Below are 21,829 nucleotides of genomic sequence, written 5' to 3' on the forward strand. Positions count from 1 at the left end.
AGGGCACATATTTAGCAGTAAAATCTTCTGTAACAAACGATGTAGAATATTAATACCATTAATGGTTGGTTTTGTTTGGGGTTTTTAAAACTATTTTTTCTAGCTTCAATGCCATGTAGGGGTAGCAGTCTGTTCAGGTGAACACTCTGTGCATGGAGACACAAGGCTTGACTCCATTTTCACAGAAAGCTGATTTATTATATATTATACTAAAATACTACATTAAAACTATACTAAAAGAACAGAGAGAAAAGAAGGATCAGAAGGCTACCAAGAACAACAATAGAATAGAATGCATAACAAAATCCTGTGACTGCTCACAGCCTCAGCACAGGTGGCTGTGATTGGTCACTAATTGAAAACAATCCACATGGACCAGTGGAAGATGCACCTGTGGCCTTCCACAGCAGCAGATAGTTATTGTTTACATTTCTTTCCTGAGGCCCTCAGCTCTCCGGAGGGAAAAATCCTAGCAGAGGATTTTTCACAGAACATCATAGCTACAGCAGTCCTTTTGGGTGTGGGACAACTGAAAAAAAAACCCACTAAAGTTTACAGATTGCTGAACTTCATATGTTTTTGAAAATCCCCAACAATTTAAACTATGCATAAAATTTTCAGTCCCACAAGTTTCAGCTTTGACATATGAAAATTTTTAGTTGTACCTATGAACATGCAGTTAGTGCAATCCTGAATTGATTTTGGCAGGCACTAAGCAATTGTTGATGTAAGTATATTGGAGAAATCTAAGCAGGTGGGTCATTCCATAAAATGACTCCCAAATCTTACTAAAATAAAAAGTCTCTGTGAAGATCTGGCCCACATTTTTCTGAACAATTAATACTTAGTCCAAATTAGGAAGCAGGTCAGTCACTGTTGTTCCATGTCCCACACGATACGTACAAGCATGAATTTTTACTTTGTACTGCCTTTCAGTATCCCCACCAGGCTGTGAGAAAAGGCAAAGCTCGAAAGGGCCCCAGGAACAGCAGGAAGGCTCCTGCCTTCCTTTGGCTCAGTCTCGTGGCAGAAGAGCTAGAGTAGTGTCTGAAAACACTGCAGTAGGTGTTGGATCAAGGTTTTGGCAGCTTGTACAAGGTGAACCCTGCAATTACAGTTTGTATTCTGTCTTGCAGTGGAAATCTGTGTATTTACATACACAACAGGATTTATTCTGATAAAGGTGTAATGTATCATTATCTCCATGTGACCAAAGTTTAGTGAGCCCAACATTTGCTTTAGAGTTATTAGAAGGGATGCACTTCGTGATTTCTCAATAGCCATCAGGTTTAGTTAAGCTGATCACAGTTTTGTTGGGTCTGTCCTGGGGCTAGCTTCAGTGCTTCTGAGTAGGAGAATCTGGTAAAGATCTCATTTTGAACATGTTCTAGAATTACTGATGTATCCTATAATATTTTATTTGCCTAAACAGTTTAAAAATAAAAAAACCTTTGGTTTTTTAGGGGTAATTAATTCCAAATTGGAGAAGAGTTGGTTTTGATTTCCTGAGTTATGTTACATCTTTTGGCATTAAAAATGAAAGGAAACTTCAAGTGAAAAATGCTGTAGAGCTGCTAACATCTGAAACTTAGGAACACACATATTTAAGGAAGAGAGTCACTCTTCATTGTGATGAAATGCATTATAGTAGAAGATCCTTAGGGACAAGTAAATTTCAGGAAAGAAGTAGTGAGTCTAGAAATGACAATACACATTTTTCTTAAAAATGAAATGAAAGGTAATAGATGCTACTCCCTATGCAAGGATGCATGTTTTTTGGAAGCTAGATGAATTCCTAAGGGCTGGGCTTGTCAATAATGCCTCTTGAACTTACTTCACCAGTGTTTGTTCTCTTCTAGTTTTACCCTACCCCTTTTCCTACTGTGCTGGCTAGCTTGCAGCCTTTCTCTTCTTTGCTCTCATTCCCTCCTTCCAGCCCCCTGGAGTCCCTTAGGGATTTGCCTGTGGTGTAGAACCTCTGCTAGTAACTATGATAATCAGGATGGAAAGGAAGAGTAAAATCAGCCTTCTTGGGAGACTAGCACATCAATATGCAGATTGGAAGGTACCTGCAGTTCTGCATGTGTCATTTATGGGGCTGCTTTTAGATCTTGCGTGGTTTCCCGGAGTATCACGGATCAGTCGGTACCAATGCTGGGAGTGTTACCTGAGTGCTGGGAGAGCTTATCCCGTGCCAGCATCCCAAGTCATGCCCATCATGACTCTCTCTTCATGCAGTATCACCTCGTGCTTTAAGAAAGCACAAACACACAGGGCTCATGAGAGATTTACAGAAGAACTTTTTCTCAGGCTCATAATGATATGCAAATATCTCAGGATCAAAGGTAAGTCAAAGAAAAATGGCACTGAGTAGAATAAATCAACTCAGCTAGCAGCCTAACTACATGATAGACCCACAGGCAACTCCAGAGTAGTCAGCTTCACTGCCTGTGGAGCCCACTAAGGGGCCAGATGCTGCTGTGGGATGACTGTTTTCAGCAGCTTGGCATCAGGGCTCTGTGATGGCCTGTCTGTCAGGTTGGAGTAGGAGCTTTCACTGTACTGCTGGGGTTGGATGCAAAGGAAAATAGATTTTCTGAGGTTATGGTAATTAAAAAGAAGTTGTTGTGTCTGGTTTTAAGTCAGATTTTACCTGCCAGTTATTAAAGAGCAATTCCACCTAAAGAAAGAAGCCTGCAGTTTTGCGTTGTTTAAAGGCACACATTTAAATTGCATGAACTTGCTGTTTATTTCTAGATTTTTGAGCAAAAGTAGGAAGCATGTCCATATACCTGTATTCCCATATTAAAACTGGCTGGCCTGAAAATGAATACATACTTTAAAAAGAAAACAAAAAAGTATTTTATTTTCTTTTGTTGGGTTTGGAGGTGAGAAACAAAGGGTAGATTTTTAAATTTTTTTTTTCATTTTTATTAACACAATAACTCATCAGTTGAAATCAATTAAAACCAAACCAAGCCAGTGTCTCCTCTTAGGAGAGCTCTTGCCATTCATGTTCTGGTGTAGCTTCCACATAAGCTGCTGTAGTCCACAGCCCAGGTAGAGATGGTGGGGTTTTACCCTGTGTGGGTATAGTCAGCAGGTAAATTCTGCATTGGGTGGGCTTTGCTTAGGGCTGAGCACTTTTCCTTGTTAGCAGTCATTGGCACTGTTTTGTCTGAAGGCATGTTCCGCAGCTGACTAAGTTCAACCCTGAGCAGGGGACTGCCATACAACCAGTAAAAGGCTTACTGTTTAACTGCGAAATTTGCACATGAACATTTGGACAAGAAAATGTGTAATTTGGGTAGGAGAATTTGCTACCTGCAATTGCAAATTGCTATGTTGAGTGGTTTCCTCAAACATAAGGGTCTCAATTTTCAATTTGATAATCTAATTTATTTTTCTTTTTACCAAGGCTGGCTTCATAATTTTTTTTTCCTGTGAAAATGAGCAAGGACTATTTTGCTTGACTTGTGAGTGGTCAGAGAAGCACTTAACAACATTTCAAAATGTGTTCAGAAGCTACCTGAGGTGAAGAAAATCTGGATGCTTATAAAAGCCTTGGAAGTGGGATGGCTGTTTGCTGTAATCCTCCTAACACAATAGCCCTATGCCTCAGTGAATTATTCTAAAACCCATTGTAGAAAGGAGATGTAATGGCCAAAAGAGGAGTGTAACAGGCTTTCTAGAATGTTTTTGACTACTCCACAAAAGCCACTTTATATTTTCAAACACGTTTGTTTTCATAGATTTACTAGTAACAACTGAAAACTTAAACCTACCATGTTTAAAAACAAAACTAGTCTGGAAGACAATATTTTTGGGGAAATTCTGGCTCTGCTTTCATGGTCTCCATCCAGTTTGCAGTCTGGAGTAAGATTTTTCTCTTACATTAATATCTGCTGTAGTTTCTGAGTCATCTTTCATGATACCTTTTCATTGACTGTAAAAGAAGCTGAATCAGATGAATGAGTTGACCCTTTTGTAATTTCTGGAAAAACTATTCCATTGGTAAGTATATATTATGGTAGATTTAATCAGTTTTGATAGTGCAGATAGTAAAGTAACATTGCACTCAGACAGGAGACCTTTTGAAATTCTAATAATAATAATAATCAGGTAATTAGATATTTTTCAGTATTTTTCAATATTACTGTAAGTTTTCTTTCTGTTAAGTTAGAAGTAAAAATAAAGTTTAATAAGAGTACTAAAAATTAAGTTATTTCATTCCCTTACTCTTGATTTTGTTGTTTAGCTGGTTCAAGAAGTTCCATTACTTGTATTCCTCAAAATATCATAGAATAATAGAAACCTTTGAGTTGGAAAAGACCTCTCCCACCAAACAAAGGTAATGTATTGTGGCAGTTTTTATCACAACTATGTTGTCTCTGTATTACTGTGAAATCCTGATTTTAATGGAAAATTAATTGTTTGAATCTAGATATTTAAAAAAACCCAAACATGAAGTCTTCATGAAGTGGGCAAACAAAGTCTTGATCTCAGGCTGATCAAGCATGTCTCAGCTTTGTGCATACAAAATGTTAGAAGAGTGAATGGGGGACATCAGCACTGGTACAGGTTGCACTTAGAAACTGTAGATGTTTATCCTTAAAGGTTTTCAAGACTCAGCTGATAAAAGTCCCTGAGCAACCTGATTTCAGTATTGACCCTGAATGGAAAAGGGAGGTCTCTTTAAGCCTGAATAGCTGTGATTTTCTGATTCTGTAAAAAGTGAGCTTGTGAAAAGAAGGAAATACTAAAGGAAATATTGGTATCTGAGAATTTAATAAAGATATCTCTTCATTGCCTGTCTCTGCTTAGAAAAAGAAGGAAAGAAAGAGATTCCCTGTACCCTGCATGGAGTCACAGTGGCCTTGAGATTGTTCCCAGAGGTTTCACATCTTAAAGTTCCTGCTGTAGGGTTTGGTATTAGAACATTGGAGATTACTCTGACACATCATTCCCAGCAGGTAATCCCATCCTAGGCTGGTAGTGTATGAATGATGTCGTATCACAATAGGCAAAGAAGTACTAAGTCTGATTTAGCCAGAGGAACTGAACTGGTGAAATTACTAAACTGGGACTTTGTAAGGAGTCTGTGACCAAACACATATTTTTTTTATACAGTTTGATCCTTGGCTGTGTAAACTCTTGACATAGGCCAAAAAAGTTTGTTGCATTGGTAGCGTTCCTGACTAAAACATCCACTGCTGTTGTTCCAGAAGGTTGTCAGATGCTTCTGCTTTTCTTGTTTTGTGTTTCTTCTCTACTGGTATCTTCAGAAGACTTCATGGATTGATACCCACTGTCCATAAGGAGGCATATATCTCATTTTTGCGTAGATGCCACTTAGTACCAGTGAAACAACTTACAAGTAGAACTGCTCTTGCAACTTCTAAGTTTGATGATAGAAATTACTCTTTATGTTGAACAAGACAAAGAGAAAAGTATTTCTCAAATCAGAATATCTTTGAATTGGTCAGAGGCTAATCTGCCTCATCTATCAAGCTATTCCATAGAAATTCATAGTTCAGTAGTTTATGTCTTTGTTCTTTGTCATGTACTAGACTCCTCTACCAGTGTTCTTAGCAAGAGCACATTTTGTGGAGTGTAGTGGCACATCATGTAACAAGTACCATTAGTACCTCCATGAAACATGACGAAGTGCAGAAATTCCTAAGTCCATTGGATTTATCCCAAGTTTGACTTTTCTAAAAATAGATTGCGGGTTTTTTCTATTCAAGAAATAATGCTGTAATCATAACAATGTCAAAAACAATTATCTTTTTATTAATTTTTCCATCCAGATCTTTTTGTACCTTGTAAAGAATGAAGAATAAAAGGTTGATGGATGGACTTTGTTGTAAGAGGTAGCTTTATATTAATTTTTTTTACAATTGGCAGCATGTCACTTTCTATGTAAACAGAAAAAGTGGAAATATGCATATTCCTGAAATAAATCAATGGAAAAAGAATTTATTTTTCCAGCAGTACAAAGGGGAAAATGCATGAGTATAGCTGGAATTAATATGAAGTTATATGCCTTAGATTAGCACAACAGTGGTTCTACCTCCAATAATGTAAATTGGAAGTCTGAGAAAGACATTTTCATCAGAAACAAAGCCTGAAACTTACCCATGTTTTTTTTTTACTTGATAGTGTAGAGAAACATGAACCTCTGTGTTGCACTTTACATGAATTTACACTTTTTTTCTGTGCAGCTCTATTTATTCAGATCTCTGAGTCAAGAGAATGAATTAACAAAGAAGAAAGATATGTGCAATGTCACTAAATGATAGTAAGCTATGAAGTAATACATTTGGAAAGCTGAGAAATTGGCCAATACAGATTTCAGACAACATGAGGGAAAATGGTTACTTTATGTCCCTATATAGTTATGGATAAGTATTCAGTATGCATTATTTTCCACTATTAAAGGTCACAAATAATGATCATTGAGAATTTTTTAGCTTTTGCAAATTTTCAAAATATTGCTGTCTAGCTATAAAAGTATGAAGTGAAAGGTATCATAAGGTAAGAGAAAATACTTAAAGAAAAAGAGCTTGTGTAGTTACAATTGCATCTGCCTGTATTCTCTGGGACATTACTTAGTCCCATTGAACCTGTCAAAGTTTATCTGGTAGGACCTGCTCATAAGAGATATCAGCATTGCTTATCTTGCTCTGGAGTTGGTGTTTATTATTATCAGTTTTGAAATAAGCGCGTATATTAAATTACCATGCTCTGATACTCAAATCAGAGATATAGACCTAACATGCTCTCTTATTTTAAAGTGCGCTAGGTTGTCCTGAATTTGTACCATTTAAGAGTGAGAGTAAAGGAAAAGGTGTGGATATGTTTTGCCATGCATATCAGGCTTTTTATAAAGAGAAGTCCAAGTCTTGTATGTACTGAGGTAAATGGCTAAGCTTTTATCAGCTACTGCAAAATAAGAGAATGGTCAAGAAAAGAATGGGAAAGAATAACTTTGGCCAATCCAAAACTTACAGGCAAACCTCTATATGATAGACACTTTTCTGGTCCATGCAGTAATTGCATACTGAAATTGTGACCTTTGGAATTAGAATTGCTTCTGAGCTCTATCATGTAACGATCCAATTTGGCCATAACATACTTACAAAAATTTATAAAATAAATTTGACTGAATGGTGGATAATTTAGAACCTTTAGTATTTCAGACACTTGGCTGAATTTATACCTCAGTATTTCTCTGAAGTGGTAGCATTGCCCCATCTTTGTGATGCCATTCACTAAGTGCTGGCATCAGGATCTTCTCCAGAGGATGGAATTTTGCTGTCCCTGTGTCTAACAACTAGAGAGTATGGAATAACCAAGGCTGTCCAAAGTGTTGAGTAGCCTTTGTTTTCCACCATAAGAAATCATAACAGGATCTTGTCTTTTAAATGGTAAGTCATCTCAGGAATTCAGTATCATCTGTGTGAACACACACAACTGAGGCACTCGGTCACAGGCTGTGTGTAATCATCACAAGCTTTGAGAATTAAATCTGTATTAAGCCCTTCAAACAATTTAAAGTAATAAATTATAGATTTCTCCATTTTCTCCTTTCTTCCTGAGTCTGTCTTTCTGAACTCCAGATACCTCATAGATTCTTGAAAACTTTGAGAAACAATTAAGAGTTTTAATCCTTTTCTTCTTGATTTTTTTTACTTGTGACTTTCTGTATAAATTTAACAACTAAGAAGTTTTTCTTTATTCAGGTACGTTAGATGATAAAACTCAAGTTTAGAAATCTCAATAGCTCTCACAAGTTTTTGCAAATGCTTGCTCATGAGAGGTGTTGGCTTGCAATTCTTCAGTATTCAGTATGATTTCCTGCCTGCCAAGTGGATATTGGTGCAGTCCTAACTGTAGGAATACACTGTTGCAATAGATGTAAACAACACGTACATAAAAATTATTTTTAGAACAGCAACTGTCCTTTTCAATGTATTTTTTTTCCTGCCATAGTGGCAATTTTAATGTGGGCAAGCAGTATTCCACTAGATTTTTTTGTAGATGGTATCCTCAAATTACAAAGAGAAGGTTTCCCTTTTGCTTCCTACCCAAAGTATGCCTGTTTACTTCTAAGTTTTATAATAAGTTGATTCATATGAAAGGTAAATTTTTGTTAAAATAAGTTTGAGTTTGTTTATTTTGTTTGTTTTTGTTCACTGTACTGTTTAGCTGGAGAAGTACTTCTGCTTACATACTTTCAAAGGCATTCAATGAATTTTTTTACCAGGTAGTAGTTAGGTAGTGCTATTTGAAAGAATGTTTTGTGTGTTGGATGTCAGAGATAACCAGTATTGTACTGGCATAGTGACAGAAGGTTGTAGTTGGGCTCTTGCACTTGTTCTGTCACTCCAGCAAGGTTCTTAGGCAATTGCTTAACTGCAAACACGTGAAGAACCCTCTGAATTGCATGGACTAAAAATACAATTATAAATGAACTTTAAGGAAGCAGTTGTCTCATGTAATTCTTTCAACATATATACAGATTAGAAGTCTGTGGCTTCTGAAGAAAACACTGTTCTTGTTTGCTGAGGATAAAGAGGGAAAAAATAGGAGCTCTGGAATGAGGAGGTATACCTGTACAGAAAAGCAAGGCATGTGATAGTAAGCATGTAAAATGTCAGTTATGCCATTATATTAATAATTCATATGCCTATTTTATTTTCCTACTGTCCTCTCTTTTTAATCTCTCATAACAAGACTGTTTCTGAAATCACTACAATTCAGTGTATATATTCTATCATGCTCTTTTTAGGACCTCAAGTTCATTTGAAGAAAACAAAGTAGGTTTCTAAATCATTTGGCTACATCTGAAAATTTTAATTCACTTTCTTAAAGGGTTACCTTAGAAAAATACTAACTTATTCCTGTAAATAATTTATATTATGAAGATAATTGTTTGCTTTGAAAGGATGTTCACACTGGGTTCCACAGAATGGTCTGTCACCGGTATCTGTTTTACTTTTTATTTTATTCTTAGAACATTTTCAGTCCTGTGGTAAGATATCTGAGTGCCTGAGTATACAGAGCATATGACACATGGAAGTACCTTTACCCTGCCCTTAAAAACACAAGGATTTGAGATACTGCAGTCTAACCACATCAAGAATATCAAAATATGCCAAAGTTCTGATAAGCCATTGGTACCAGTTCCATTTTTCTTAGTCTTTAGAAGCCTTGGTGTTTTCCACATACTTACCAATGCCTCTAACAATTGCCTAAATATTTTTCACTTTTATATTTCAAATATAAAGCATCAACCTTCTGATCTGGATACACAGAACGGGGTTCTTTAAAAATATGTGTGGATGACATTTTTCAGTAATCGTTCTACTAAGGTGCCTTGCATTTTCATTTCTTTCAGCCTGTTGTCTGACATATTCAGTCCTTGATACCTGCCTGTTCTCTGTGTCCAGGTTCACTCAATGACATATAGCCTAAAAGTTTCCTTCTTTTACTTTTTTTGACACGGAAGAAGTATAGCATTGTTCTGCCAGCTATTTCTAAGTAAGACAAGACTTGTATGCATATTTGTGGTACAATAATATATCTTATGATTTAGAACCTGAAATTGATCTGAAGAGGCAAAGACATCTTTCTAAATGAAACGGATGGTGCTTGATAGAAATTAATCAGGTAGACTTTTAAAATTCCTTGGAAGGAAGAAGTTTTATAACTACAAATAGTAAAACTAATGCTGAAGAAAATTGAAACTAATAAAGCTTTTATAAGAGTTTTCTATGCTATTCCTATATCTAGAGCATTTTAATGGCAGAATGGGAATTACCTGTTAGTACTTTGTCTTTTAATGGGAATGGAAAAAAAATGTTAAAAAATACTTACCTATCAAAATGTGCAGATAGATACGGATACCATAAATTTACCTAAACTCTACTGAAACTACCTGAATATGTTTCAAATACATGGCATGGAAGCCTGACTATTTTTTTCCTTCTTAAAACCAAAAATCATCATCCATTTTTAAGCTGGTGAGATTTGTTTTTGTTTTGTTTTTTGTTTGGGTTTTTGTTTTGTTTTGTTGTTTTTTATTGTTTTGGGTTTTTTAATATTTACAAATATATCAAAAGTTTTTCAGCAGGTACATTTACATTTTGCTGTTATTTCCTAACTTTTGAGTATTTAATTTTGTATGTATTGTATATAATATCTGTATATCTAATGGAAACAAATCCAGCTTTTAACCAATGAAAATGAATGACAAAAGAAATGTGTCTGCTGCTGTCATGTCCCTTCATCTTCTTATGTGTTAATATTTATTTTCTCATGCCATTCATTTCAAATTCTTTAGTATCTTGCTGAAGCATGAGCCATTGAAATTTTCAGGATATGGTGTGTTGCAAGAGGAAAAATGTATGTTGTATATCTATTGGATTGAGCAATGGGTAAAGAAGGAGGTATGGATGGTCACTGTTTCAGGTAAAATGCTTAAAATTCATGGTAAAATGTTCACTGACCTAAGTGGTTTTCTCTCTGCTATACATGTGCATATTCATTTTAGATATCAAAAGACAGACATAGTTACATAAGAGATGCAGAAGCTAAGTCAGAATATGGGTTTAATAAATCAAAAGGCAAAACAAGGTTTAACACTTATAATAACAGTAAAGTTGTATCAACAGGCAGTTCCAAATCCAGGCCTCCTCCTAACAGTTCAGTCAGTATTTGTCATGATTGAAAGTCTTATATAGGAAATGGTAAAAGAGGGCCCATTTGGCTCATAGTTGCAATGTGGTACTGATAATTCAATTGAATGAACATATATAAATTCTGTTGCTAAGTAAATGATGATTTCTCATCTGCTGTTCATTATGGAGAAAACTAATCTAATGTGAATAGATAATTGTTGGGCAAGGGCTTGTGAATATGTGTACAGTTCTCTTAATATCTCTATGGTCAAGGTAAAGACAAGCAATTAGATATAAGGGGACAATGAGAACAGTCACAGAAGAAATAGAAATGCAAATGTCTGAAAAACAGAATGCATGACCTAAAGAGTGACTTTTTGCAGTGTCTTTTGTGGATAATACAATGCTCTCAACTAAAGAGGGTGTCTTTTGAATTATCCGACCACCCATATTTGCTATTGAGTTAGAAAATGTGTTTATAGAAAGACTTAAGGTGTACTGTTCACTAATTCTTATACTACCTAAAGATGTATTTTTACATGTCCTTGTTTTTCCCTGCCAATCACATAATCAGTTAGTCCGTGTTTCTTTTCTTGTGGGGCTAAGCTGGCTTCCTCATTTTTGCGGTTCATCAATACAAAACTGATTTGAAGCTGAGCTGTATAATAATAAGCCTTTCAGCAGCCAGGCTTGACACTTGCCTTGTAATTAAGGCCTTGATGGTTGTGTTGATGGCAAATGAAAGAAAATGGCTTTGTTCTCAATTCCAGAGGCTTGATTGCTGGTTCTCGTTCTCACCTGAATTCGACCCATTCTGCATTGTGCACATGATTGCTGGAGTGTGAGTAATTGCAGTGCTGGCAGATGACATTTTCATGAAGCACACTCTGCACTGCTCCAGAGGGAATTTACAGAATTTATAGCTGGAGAAGCTCATCAAACATGGATTTAGGAAATGCCTATGTGAAAAGTGGGAGCCCACAACTAAATATCAGAGCTTTTCTTTTGACATTTGCTTTTACATAAAGGACTGTCTGCAACCTGTCTTACCTTATGGTAGCAGCCTATTCATGACTGGATTTTGCAATTAAGTGAAGTTACTGAAGTTTGTTAATGCAATTTTTTGCATGTTTTCTTGTAATTTTTTCTTTGCTTGGGAAAGTAGATGAAAAATTGTTTTCTCATTTCCATTCATATTTTTAAATTTCCTTAACCTTTTGACTATTTATAAATTTTCAGCTGTCTCCTGATATTTATTGACAGCAACGTGTGTTTGGTTTTTATTTAAATCCTCTTATTTTTGCAACCTTTTTGCATTACAACATATTTTGTTTATTTTAAACTAAAATGAATGTACATTTTAAACAACTTTTTAAATAAAAAGGCTCCCACAATGGAAATATACTCTGTCATTTATAAATCAGTTCTTTAGAAAGAAATATACTCTCTCATTTATTAATCAGTTCTTTAGGAAGAAAACATTAATGACTTTTGCATTGACAAGTTCACAGATTTCAATGAAGGGTGTTTTGTGTGTTGTAAATAAGAATTGCATACTGCAATGTTGCATTATAGGTAACATATGCCATGATATGCATAATCTTTTCTTCCCTCTGCCTTAGTACTCTTGCATTTTCCTCTCCATCTGACAGTTTGTGCCTGTCTCATATTCACCATGGTCGTTTCTGAGCCCCTGATGCTTTTCCTTTCTCTTGTAACACAATCAGGAGGAATGCCTGTAGGTTGTTGCTGTTCTTGTACTTTCCCCTGAACCTGAACCAGCACAAACATTTTTGGAATCCTGTTGACATTTTTCAATCACAGCTGCTTGTGCTGTCGCTGATTTTGCACGTGGAGATGCATGAGTGCTGTGACTCAGATGTGCTGTTATGCCGCTGTCTGCCTGGCAAGCCAAACTATCTGCACTTAGGTTTTAATATTTCTGAGGCCTCTCCATCATGGCAAGTCAAGAATCTTTTCTCCTTGCAATTGGTGTTATTGAAAGTCCTGAGCAACTGAATGACTGAAGGTTTCAGGTTTTTTTTAATTAGGTTTATTGATTAACTGCTAAGAAAAGTTGGGTGAGAACTCCTTTGAGTTTCTGCTATAAAATGTTGAACCCAGAGTAGTGTTGATTATTTAAAATACACAGAAGAAAATCTAAGGTGTAAGCTGACAGTGTTAAACTGCCAGTTGTTTTAGGGCCTAACTTATCCTCATTTCAGTACTTGAACTCTATATCAACACTAATGAATGGCAACAAGAGGACAATCAATCTAAACTGCTGACAGTTGTTTTAATTTACACTATACTCCTCAAGTAGTTGGGTAGCACAAGGGGAGAATTTCTAAGTGTCTTACCTAAATTCATGGATGTTATGCTGCTGTTATTTACTAAAAATAGGGGGGGTTTGTAGTATTAAATGGGAACAAGATAAAACCTGTTGTAAATACATCTTGGTTTTTGTCATGTGTAAGAGGTTTCCTAATATACTTTGAGTACTGGTGTTAAATACTGCTTTTAATCTTGTGTTCCTTAGGGAATCACTTAAAACATTCAGGGTCAGAACCTCAAAAGTTCTTGGACATGTAAATCTTTTGAGAATTTGTGTTTCAGAGAGTCACTTCTTGTCCTTTGAAACCATGAAAATAACCTAGGCTTAAGGCTCAAGAACTGGAGACAGAAGTCTGTAGTTCATCATTACATCTCATTACTGCTGGAAAGCTGAGGTGCAGGCAGATACCAGAGCCCTGGCTGGATCTTCTCCTGCAGGAATGTGAGGAACCCATCCACATCCATTATGGCAGAGTCTTGAGGTGCAGTTCTGCTCTCAGTTTGTTTCTCTTGCAACAATCCATCCCACTCTTCTGTTGTGATTTGAGTGGCAACTCAGCCCCAGGAGGGGAATCTACTATTAGATTTCAGTGTCTGTAATAAAACAACCCAAACCTGCTTTGGAATTTTTGTAGAAAAAGGGCAGGTTTTCAGCCTTAGTCAGGACCTGGACATAGAAAGTAATTTGCTTTGTGAGAATGAGACCTGGATCAAAGAAGAACATAGGGAGAAAACACTGGAGATTTCTATTTTTCAAATCTGTCGCAAAACAATGGACTCTGAAGAAAGAAATTAAAACAATAAGCAGTGGACTAGAACAGTGAAATATGGCAGTGAACAGTGTTTGAACCTTGCTGAGTGAAGAGAAAAAGCTGCCTGATACCATTAACTTAATTATGGTGATGGTCTGGGATATACTGGGGACGGTGATCAAATACTGCATTATGCAAACTGGTTTTGGATAACACTGGCATCTAGCACAGCAACTGTAAAGTTAAGAATCACCTTAATAGTTTAATGTAGAAGTTAAAATATTGCAAGTAATGGAAAATATTCAACTGGCATTCCTATGGCCTTCTTGCCACAACCTCTGAAATTGAAGAGTTTCAGTTTATTTTAATAAATCTTTCTCTTACCACATTTTAATTTTCACGTTTTACACATCTCATTATCTTTCTCAACAAGAATGTTAAGATCTGATTTAATGAATGGATTTTCTCTGACATCCATTTAGGTTTTTCTGCCATATTTTCCGCTGACTTCTCCCATTTGACTCAGTGGCCTATGCCTAAGACATCCTGTTCTCTTTCCCTCTTCTCTCCTGGCTTGTCTCTGCTTTGCTCTTTGTCTTGCTTAGCAGCACAGATGTGGTCTTTAGCATCTCAGCACTGAGTCTTAATTTCTGATGTCTCTTAACATTCCCTTCAATCCTTCACACCTAGGGGAGAGAGGGTCCCCATCTCATGCTTTATTTTCAGATTTATTGTGAGATGACCTTTTGGCACGTCACAGGGAGCTGACTGGATCACCCATGGCTCAGCCTATTGCGTGAGACCATTGACTATTTTAAAATATTTTTCTCTCTCACTGTCTCTTTCTATAAATCTTAAACAATTTTAGTGTAAAGGGAAGAGTTTCCTACCTGATCTGCATCTTCTGTGCCCATTGCAAAAGCTATTGTTTTCTCTGGCACCACATAGTATGTTACATTATCTGCTCCTGTTTTATGATTTTCCATCCAGGACAATCATCAACAATTGCTTGTTTCCACTGAGAAACCTGAAGATTTTGAACAATACAATGAGTATGAGAAGTTCTGTAATTCAGAGGAGATGATAGAAGGGCAGGAGTTTCCTCGTACCATTTATAAATGTTAGGATTCCTGTGGTTTTTTGTTACATTTTCTTTTAAGCTAACACCTCTGTTTGTTAAGCCCTTAAAATATTTTTGCATCTAAATAGAATTTAGGTATGTCTTATGTTGCAATATCTGTTAATCCATAAATTACTTATTCAAAACCTGGTCTACTGACTATGCTCAGTGCTACAAAAATGATGAAGAATTTTTGATCTCTATTTTGATACAAATTTATCAGTACAGGGGTAAAACATGCTGTAATATATTAGATAATGAACTCTAAATCTATCTCAATAATGATATAGGTTTTGTATCTTTGGGGACATGTTGTACACCTGTTGGTGTATCTGCATCTACGTATTACTTAACATTCATGAATGCTTTAATTCACTCTACTAATATGCCAGTACAGCTCTTTGATGTGCAGTTCCCACTGTACCTGATACATCAGCCCACCTTAGTTTTCTGCTTTTGACACGACTGGAAGTCAGTCTGTTGTAGGAACTTGCCCTGTGAATACTCCATGACCCGTTTGGAGTCTCCTATACCAGCACCAGAGGACACTAGGGCTTTGTCCTCTTAATGCAGGTGTTCATAAGCATATTTTGATTTTTTGTCTATTTGCTATTGGAGGTTCTGTGTTGTGTTTATGTTCTGTAACTGTTGCCTTGTATTTCTCTAGTGGGATACCCCACCTTTGCATCTGAGGCACTGCTTTAATTAGTGATACCAGTTACTGTTCTCTTACCTGACAGAAATAGTGAATGAAAGGGGGAAAGAAGAGAGGGTTTCTGAGCTAAGGTCATCTGAGAGATAGTCTGAATTTAACATGCGAGACTAATATCCATGGTTAGATTTGACTATAAATGCATTTTGGGATTAATTTAGTGCTCAAATCTTTTCACAAATAATTTGCAAATAAATTCAATCAGTAGGAGCATGTTCATTTTTCTCAAGTATTTTCCAATTGTTTGTGAAGGCAAATGACAGCCTTAGAGGAGAGTTATCCTTTCTGTTCACACTGAAGAACAGTTATTCTTAATGTGTATAGTTTTAGTCTTTGATTAGTATTTGTAACAAAAGTGATTGAATAATGAAAATAAAAGTAATGAAAATAAAGTAATTAAATGAATAACTATCAGTAAATACTATACTATTTTTCCTTTCAAATGTATCATGCTGCAAGTATAATCCTAAATATAGACCAGTTTGCAAACATTATTAAGACTTCTATTTTTTTGTCAAATGCCACTAAAATAGAAATGATTTGCATTTCAGGCAAATTTTTCTGAGTACTGTACAAAGCAACAGTAAGTTTATTCACAACAGTACTTTCTGTGATGTAAATCATTGCAACTGAGTATACATAATGGTAATTTTCAAGTCCAGAATGGTATTTTAGCATTAGCTTGTATGATGTGCCACGGAAATGCTGAGAAGAGCATTTCTTATATATCTGCTACAAAAATCAGTATGCCGCTATGGTACAGATTTTCTTTTGCATTTAATTCAGTTACACATAATTTGTATGTTGCTTTTGAGAGTTGTAATATTAAGTGTCTTTATATAAATTACTGTTATAAAGAGGAGTCGGTTGAGATACATCAATTTGAACTGGCCAAGGGACATAAGAACTTGCAGCTTCCAAGTGACGGCTGTTGGGGTGACAGTGAAAGAATCTCCCCATACAGGTTTCTTTTCTGTCCAGACAATGGTAAAGGAGATTTCAGCAGAGTGATGTATGAAAATACCACTGCTTGATCAGGCTTGTTTAAGATGGCAAAGTAGGAGTAAGGCTTCTTCTACCCTTCCTCCTTGCCCATGTATAAGTAGATGGGCACTGGAAGACAAAGATAGGTAACTGTGTACAGATCAGTCTCTCTCTAATGTATCTACATCTTTACTCATTAGGCTTAAAAGATGTGTCAAATTTTTTTAAACATGTTTCAGGTACGACACAGGACCTTTTAATTCACCATCAAACTGAGACACTGGAAACGGATCCAATGTACAAATACAGTTTTCTGGTCCAGGCTCTGTATCTTTAATTTTGGTGTACTGAAAAGGCTAATTCTCTGCTTCTTTATGTTACAATATTGCACTTTTACTTTACTGTTCAAAAGAGAATCTTGCTGCTAAGTTATTTCAGTTAAGGATTAAAGGAGAGAGAATAAAAATTTAACTTGTGGCAAGAGATGGCAGAAATAGGCTTTAGCCCACAGAAGAATCAGTAGATGCTTGGTGCTTTCACCTGCAGTCGTTAGGTAGATCTGACACACAACAGACTGTGCTAACAGCCCTGCCCAAAATCTGCCACACAATGCTTTGCTACATTGGCTGCTAATAGAACCCTTCTCCACTAGTTGTTGGTGTAGGTGGGTAAAACTAAATCAGCTAATAACTCTTGCTGTATATAGTTCATAGTCTGCAGTGTGTAGGTCTGTAATCTGTAGGTCAATATTGTTTGTTTTACGCTTCCATTTCACAAGTTGTGGGTTTTTTTGTCCTTAAGATGCCATCACTGCCTCTGGTTTACTTCAGAAAACAGCGGAAAAGATCTGGAAAGGCAAATCAGTTCTCTGCCCTGCATTTAATTTAATCATTGGCAAGTTATTCTGCTTACTTGCCCCATGATTTTATTATGCTCTGGCTCTCTGGGTAACAGTTTTGAGAAGGTGAAATCTGCACACCTAAACACTGACTTTGGAAATGCCCCCAAATCAACTTTTAATGTAATCTCCTAATGTTATTTGCTCTGTAGTGTGATTTTAAGGTGCAGTTCTGTGTGCCATCCTCCTCCTTAAAGACAGTTTTCAAATTCCATATTGTCCTGGAAGTGAACACACTGTTCACTGCAAGAGCCAGTAACACTGCAAACACTTTGTGGTTTCACCATCCTCGTTACCTTCTGCAGTCAGGAGAGCCCCCTGTTTTTTCCACTCAGGTATTAGTGCATTGTTTCACACTGCCTCCAGTGGGCCTCAGTCAGGGGATAACCATTTATCTACCATGTAAGGGATGCACACAGCTTTTCCAAAAGGTGCCCTCAGTGCCAGTCGTGTATTTTCCTCATTAGTTTTAAATCCTTGTTTGGCAGCAACTGATCCTTTGAACCATTAATCCTACCTAGGTACACTTCACATAAGAAACATGGCATCCAGTATTAACAGGGATGCTCATCGACTGTCTGCTTTCAGTGATGGTATTCAGAAATTTTCCAAGAGCACCAGATGTCAACTTTGGATATCTTCTTCCTTGAAAAAGGACATCCACGCTCCTGTATTTTTATGCTGGATCACTTTTTTTTAATCATCCTTTTTTATTTATAGATAGAGTTTCATAAGTTTAGGAAACATTTTTTTCAAAGCAGGTTGGCACTACAACTGTCTATTGGTAGATCTACACGAAAGTTTATGTTTAAAATCTCACAAGTGCTTATACTTTGTAGTCTGAAGTGTGTTGTTGATGGAAGAAAGTAATACACCAAACGTAATGATAGGGAAAACATTTTTTCACTTTAATTTTTTTGTTTTCACAGATTATTGAGAACTTCATATTCTGATTGAAAAAAATACTTTGTTTGCTATTCACTTAATGTTTTTCATTGAAATTTTTATATACATATTTCTTGACCTTTGACTTAATGTTAGTTCTAGAGGTTGGATTATGATGTTATTTCCACTGAAAAGTGAGACAGATGTCGGTCTAATGTCAGCAGTAGTGGGACTAGGCCCATGTATTTTTATTTATACTTTATTCTGAATAATCAGAAGCATGATTTAGTGCCTTTAAATTAATGTAAAACTGTTAATTGCCCAAATCTGTTGATAATCACAAATTACCTCATAAATCCTTATATGAGATAAAATATGTAAGTATTTTTTAAACCCTATCAAAGTATTTGAAATAGTTGTAATTATTTCATCTTGCCTTAAAAAACCCCCAAAAAAACCACTAAAGCAAATTATTGCCAGAAATAGTTCAAGTGACCACCAATATTGAAATACACTAGAGGAAGTATACAACTTCTTAAAGTCAGGCCGTATTTGCATGAGAGCTGGACACTTTCTTGTGATTTTACTTTGGTGGTTCAGGTTTTTCCCAAACCTTCAGGGATAATAAGAACTGGGGGCTCTTTGTGACCTTTCTGGGAATTGTCAGTTCTCAGCATCAGTCAGAATGTAACCTTTTGTGAGAATTTTCTTGTCTGCTACTAAAATATGCACTGCTTATAAGGATAAAGTATCCATTCCAGCTGTTTTTGCCATTCACTTGTGAAGTGCATTGCTCAGGGCATCTCAGAGCCCATGACATTTAAGCTGTATTTTGAATGTGCTTTGTTTGGGTGTTAAGCAGTAAGGAGAATCTGTACTTCAGCATCTTGTAAGAACCCTATTTCTACTTCTGCAAGGGTAACTGAATGTTTTTTTGGGTTCCTGAAACAAAGCATTATTATCATCAGTAGAATAGGAACGGATAACTATGGGGGCTTTATTTTTCGGTATTCTCAGTGGCAAGCAAGTCACCTATGGCTGTGTGTGCATTTGCCAAGCATTTGGTATTGAGGCAGGCTCTGAATAGTATTCCCCATGTGGAGATTTATATATGCAAAACGGTAATCCCCAAAACCACGACTGCTTTTGGATGTCAGATCTTTGGCTTTGAAGTGGATGTCAATAGCACATAGTGGAAACCAGTTTGTCAGAGCCCAAGGCCTTGTCCTTCAACAGCCAGTTTTTAGATCTGTTAGTTCTCATTGTTTCCAATAATTAAAAGCTGTAGATAGACCTCAAAACGACAGCACTGGGAAAGGACTGGGAAAAAACCTTCCCCCTTATTTTGGCCTTTGGACGTGTCTCAAACTGAGCAGGGTGCTCTGGCACGGTGAGCACACGCGGGGAGTGTCGCGGCTGCAGCCGGCGGCCGCTGTCCTTGTGCTGCTGGAGACTCCATGGAGCCTTTCGCGGTTTTGCTGGGACCTTTCTTCTGTAGATAATGGTTTCTTACACGAACTTGTGTTTATAGTTGAAGTTACACAGCATGAAGTTACACAGCTGCTTTCTCTCTAACAATAAATCCACCTATGCTTATGTAGGTAAAGTTTTGTTCTACGATCAAAGGCACAATAAGGTCACCATGAAGATGCATGCAGAAGTGCTTGTAACATCCTTCTTTTTAATCAGTACATTTTTGGAATGAATAGTTTCTGTATATTTCCTAAGAAATTATTCCCTTTGAATGCAACCTTAAAATTAAAAAAAACCCAAAAAACAAACCAGCAACAACTAACCAGAAATCAAGAATTTTGAACTCTCAAGTTATTTGGTTGATGCATAATTTTATTTTATCAGTTGAATTATGCATTTGAGAAATTTATATTGGAACTTGCCCTTTAAATAATAAAAGAATTTTATGAGAGAAATGATAATACTTTTGTTTAAAGGCTCTGTTCTTGGGTATGATTCCAGAAATTTTCATAAAGATTCACACATTATTTTGAAGATTAAAAGACCCTCTCTTTATTTTTTATAAAATTGTAAAAAAAAATATTAGTAATTGCATGTAAATATTTAGTGTATTTACATGCAAAGTTTGTTTAATAGAAAAGAGTACTATCTTCTAATCTCATAGAATATTTCCTTGCCTGAAAAGTAGTGAAGAAGGAGTTGAGTACAGTCAGTATCTTTTAGAGGATTTATGGTAATGCTGCTGAATTTAGCTGAGCATAAACAACATGGTGAGCCCCTCAGGGTCTCTTCATTTTCCTGACACACTCCACTGCTGCCCCATTAACACTTCGTCTGTTATTGCCATCTACTCTGTTTAATGAGTATCTTTGAATTCGAAGTTCTTTACAAGAAACAATAGCTAAAATAAGTGATGCACCTACTGTAGCTTTCAGTAGTTTATCTTATTCCCTTTGTGATATTTTTGAAATAAAAAGTACATGTATATTCTTCAGCAGTGCAGTTGCATCATGACATTTTCTTTAATCACAATAGACACTAATCACAAGCACTAAGTAATGACTACAGATATGATGCTGTATCTGTCTGTAGAAGGTAAATGCATGCTGAATAGCTGATAAAGTAGGCTTTTTCTTACTTTAAAATTCATCTGGTTAATACTTACTCTTTAATGTAAAGAAGGAATAATTCTGCTGGAGACTGTGGTATCAAAGCAAAATATTTCTTCTAAAAATCATAAGACAGAATTACTAGATGCTGTTTTCTGGTATGTGTATTAATCCAGGTAACTGATGTAAAAGGTCAGTATATGTCTCATTAGATTGCATTCCTAAAACTGAGTTTACCACATTCCTCAGTATACATGAATGAACCATCTTAAATTATTAAACAATAAGCCATATTTTCAGATGAGGACTCAAATTAAAGCTAGAATAATGTTGCACTGGGATGCACCATGAGATTTAAGAACAATTCTGATTTTGCATTGACTATTAACTGATCAGCAAATGCACTCTAAATCGCCATAGGTATTCAGTAGATTTGGGAAGTCTTTGGAGGGCCAAATAAAAAAATCTGAATAATTGAATAAATTTCTGTTCTAGAAGATTGAAGGCAATCAGTTGGAAATTGAAACATGTTTTTGTATTAAATGCATTCATTGAAAGCATATTTTTGAAATATTAAATAACATGTGAGCAATTTTCTGTTTTGGTAAGCTTGCTGTCCTTCATTAAAGTTTTTATTTGTTTGTTTGTTTGTTTTTATTTTTAGAAAATGAGTCTGGAAGAAAATTGGTGAATTCAATCCAGAGGACCTACAAGCACTCTGACAGGCTCAGAGAGCAGAGTCTGTACCAAAGAGCAATTACCCCACCAAACGATTTCAGGTACAATTGACCTAAATATAGCACTCCCTTGAGATTATTGACAAGAGTTCATTTCCTGTAGTGCTTTTCCCATTTGCCACCCCTAGTAACCACTGTGA

At 36.1% G+C, this 21,829-nt stretch overlaps 1 protein-coding gene across 22 annotated transcripts in view; it reads left to right on the forward strand.

Moving 5' to 3' along the window:
- The window catches only part of MYT1L (myelin transcription factor 1 like), a 304,897-nt gene that overhangs the window by 63,824 nt on the left and 219,244 nt on the right, over positions 1-21,829 (forward strand). For 21 of the 22 annotated variants that reach the window (XR_010358146.1, XM_064412028.1, XM_064412040.1 and 18 more), the window contains exon 2: positions 21,617-21,731. The exons of the other annotated variant lie outside the window; for it this stretch is intronic. The gene's annotated coding sequence lies outside the window, so the exon portion shown is untranslated. The remainder of the gene's footprint in view (positions 1-21,616; positions 21,732-21,829) is intronic. 22 annotated transcript variants of the gene reach the window in all.

Source organism: Passer domesticus, chromosome 3 (genome assembly GCF_036417665.1).
Source record: "Passer domesticus isolate bPasDom1 chromosome 3, bPasDom1.hap1, whole genome shotgun sequence".
NCBI lineage: Eukaryota > Metazoa > Chordata > Aves > Passeriformes > Passeridae > Passer > Passer domesticus.